We start from the raw sequence: 3988 nt of genomic DNA, 5'->3' as shown, positions 1-3988 counted from the left end.
AAAAAAATCAATGGCACCACCTACAGCTAGAGATCTCTTCTCAAAACACCCTTTTTATTAGTAACATGAAGTTTCAGATGATTCATTGCTAGTCAATTACCTGTCTCCCATTCATACCCATCACAGCTGTAATGGTCTGGGTTTGAAATAGATTTTCTCTCAGTTTTATAGCTACCAGCTCAAAAACAACATTATTTCACCCACATATTAATTTATTACCAAAATATTTTTAAAACAAGGAAAACGTCAAAATTTAAGCATTGGGTCAAAGATCTCTCAATCTGTCTGACTTTTTTAAAAGGCACTAACCACCTTGATATGCACATCTACAGCAAAGGCAGGAATAGAACCTAAGCCTTCCGATTATCAACCCTGCATCATAGATTCATAAATTGTAAGGGGCTGGAAGGGAACTCGCAAGATCATCAGGTCCAGTTCCCCTGCACTAGGCCCTTCTCAGCCTTCTGTTTTTTAGGATGAAGAGACCCAAGTCCCTCAGACTTTCCTCATATGGCTTGCCATGCAAGTCTCTGATCATATGGGTGGCTCTTCTCTGGATTCTCTCAAGCGTTTCCACGTCCTTGTTGAAGTGTGGTACCCAGAACTAGATGCAGTACTCCAGCTGCAGTCTCACCAATGCTGAGTAAAGTGGGAGAATCATTTCCTTGGTTTTACTTGAGATGAACCGGTTGATGCACGCCAGAATATTGTTTGCCCTGCTGGCTACAGCATCACACCGACGGCTCATGTTCATGCTATGGTCTATTATTACCTCTAGGTCCCTTTCAGTCGTGGTGCTAGTCAGTTTGGTGCCACCAAGCCTGTATGTTGGGGATTGTTCATCCCCAGATGGAGCACTTTACACTTCTCAATGTTGAACTTCATCTGGTTCCAATCCACTCAACTTGCCAGCCTGTCTAGGTCTGCCTGTATCCGTAACCTATTTTCAAGCGTGACCATGCTCCCCCGTAACTTGATGTCATCCACAAACTTGGATAGTGAGCTCTTCATCCCCACATCCAAATCATTGATAGAGATGTTGAAAAGCACTGGACCAAGCATAGACCCCTGAGGGACCACCACTGGCCACTCTGCCAGGATGACACAGATCTGATCATTAGGACTCTCTGGGTCCTACCCCACAGCCAGCTTCCTACCCACTTAACTGTCAAGCAGTTAAGCCTGCAATCCTCTAATTTTCCTGAGAGAACAGCATGGGATACCAGATCAAAGGCCTTTCGGAAGTCTAGGTATACAATGTCAACCAATGTCTTATCCAGGTGGCAAGTTACCTGGTCATAGAAGGAGATGAGATTGTTAAGACAAGACCTGCCCGCAACAAAGCCATGCTGGCTGTCATTTAAAATCCTACCTTCTGCAAGCGTACTGCATGCACATAGACTCGCTGATGACATTTTCCATGATTTTTCCTGGAATAGAAGTTAAGCTAATTGGCCTCTAGTTGTTAGGGTCCTCTCTCCTCCCCTTCTTGAAGATGGGCACAACACTGGCCCTCTTCCAGTCTTCAGGGACCTTCCCCATGTGCCACGAATTTTAGAAGAGTTTTGCCAGAGGTCCCCCAATGACTTCAGCCAGCTCTTCCAGCACTCTCAGGTGAAGTTCATCCAGTCCTCCTGACTTATAAATGTCTAACTTTTCTAACTGAACACACACCAGCTCAGGGTCAACAGCCTATTCTGAGCCTTATCTAGTATAATTTTCCCCTTAGTCTGATGAAATACCAAACCAAAGTAGTCATTCAGGAGTTCAGTTTTCTCCTGAGTGTCGGTAACCAGCTGTCCTGAGTTAAGCAATGGCCTCATGCTTCATTTGTTTTCCTCCTGTTCCCTACATACCTAAAGAAGGACTTCTTATTGTCCTTGATTTCTATTGCTAGTTTAAATTCAGTTGCCCCCTTAGCCTTTCTAATCTGCTCCCGACAAGTGTGGGCCATTGTTGTATAGTCCTCCTTGGGGACTGTCCCAAACTTCCTTTCTTCTTTTTCAAGAGGACTGTGATGTCCCTATTAAGTCAAGAGGGCTTACCAGTCCTTCAGCTATCTTTCCTACTCATGGGAATAGACTTCTTTTGTGCTTTGAGGGTAGTGTCCTTGAAGAACGACCACTCTTCATGCACACCTTTCCCCTCTATATTCTCGTCACCTACCAGATCATCTCCTTTGGCCAAGATCAAGTCTAGGAGAGCGCGACCTCTGATTGGCCCATGCACTTCCTGAGTCAGGTAGAGAGCTCTTCAATACAGGTCAGGAAGCAACATAACCGATCTGACTTAGCCAAGTGTTCCACTCAAGAGATGTCTGAGCAATTGAAGTCACCCATGACGACTATGTCCCATGCATACGTGGCCTCTGCTGATTCTCAAATAAACACCAGATTGAGCTCCTCCCCCTGGTCTGCTGGTCTGTAGTATACACCTACAGTTAGGTTTCTCTCACTGCACATTATATATGGAGATAAGTAAAACAATCTTCAGTTTTCTACATAGCAACAGGAGAGAGAACTCAATTAAGAGTTTGAAAGTGGGATTATACAACCGCAAAACTGAGAGTAGTACAACAGCACTGATGTAGCACCTAAAACTAATTTCAATGCATTTTTTTAAAGTTAGTACTAGAGTTCAAGTTTACGTGGGGTACATCTACACTAACATTTTACTGCAGTTGACTAATTAACTCCACAGTAAAGCATGTCTACATTAGGATCCAGTACATTAACTCTGCTGTATGACCGTATTGTTGTGGGCAATACTGTCTTATGGCAGAGTCATTTACTGCACAGAAAGTACGTGTGGACCATGACTGGGTACACAGCAGTTTGAGCCAGGACAGAACAGCCCCAGGCTTGCAGGAGGTTTGGGGGGTCAGCTACACAATTTGGGCACTCATAACCCAGCCAGCCCCTCTGCTGCCAGGCCAGGGCTGCTCTGCCCTGGCTCAAATTGCTGTGGTCCCAAGTGCATGTGAAGATGCTGGGCCTCAGAACAGCTGAGTCAGGCGCAAACTGAGCCAGAGTTTAATGAGACATACTAGCTGCACATCTAGATTTGCCCAGTGTCCCTTTATTTTCTACATCTGAAATTCCTTAGGTCAAAATAATTAAATACAAGTAAAGAGAGAAGTTTTAGAATCAAAATTATTAAATATCTTTATAAAAATCAAACAACAAGATGTCAATGCAAAAAGATAATTCCAAATAAGCCCAATAACTTTATCCTTGAATCTAGCAACAGCTAGAAAATGTTCAGAGGCAAAAGGGTAGAAAATTGCTTTGGCTCAGAAGGGAGAACACTGGGGGCATTTATACACATACCACCATGTCACAGCATGAAAAGGAGATCCAGTGAGTCAAAGCAGACTCAAGTAATTGACTCTGCTCCACATGTGAGCTAAGATGCCTGGCATTTTGTCACATGCATTTGTATACATGATGAAATGAGCGTCAGTGCTGGGGAAGTGGCAGCAGTGCCCTTTTGAACTAAAACACCTTTGATGTGTTTTAGTTCAAAAACAACTGGTGCCATTTTCTTGACACCGTTGCACATTTCACTGTTTAGACAAATGCACGTGATACAGCACCTGGTGCTGCATCACACATATACAGATCTAAAAATACCCTGGCAGATCAAGCTGATTTAACTTGCAGTGAAAAAGTCCTGTATTACATGAACAGTCATTGCCACATAAATTTGTTCACTTATCACAAAACAGAAACCTAACAAGTCTCTCCTTACTGTATTTGAATAACTTTGTTTACAAGACTACAGATACTTAACTCTTCTAACTCTGAAGGGATACCAGTCTTGTAATTTTTACTAAGTCTTCATTTCATACTGTCATGCTAGGTCCTAACACTACCCCAATCCACGTACCCACTTTTTTTTTTTTTTTTTTTTTTTTTTAAAATTAAATACAGCTTTAAGATTGGGGTGGCCAGGCCATCACAATGAATGGTTTGGAGCTCATCTTTTA

General features: G+C 43.0%; 1 protein-coding gene across 1 annotated transcript in view; it reads right to left on the bottom strand.

Annotated features, from left to right (window-relative positions):
- RAB3GAP1 (RAB3 GTPase activating protein catalytic subunit 1) overlaps window positions 1-3988 on the bottom strand; it is a 36559-nt gene that overhangs the window by 20128 nt on the left and 12443 nt on the right. The window lies entirely within an intron of this gene.

This window comes from Crocodylus porosus, unplaced genomic scaffold (genome assembly GCF_001723895.1).
Source record: "Crocodylus porosus isolate Cpor-Errol unplaced genomic scaffold, CroPor_comp1, whole genome shotgun sequence".
Lineage (NCBI taxonomy): Eukaryota > Metazoa > Chordata > Crocodylia > Crocodylidae > Crocodylus > Crocodylus porosus.
This window is presented reverse-complemented; position numbering and strand designations above follow the sequence as displayed.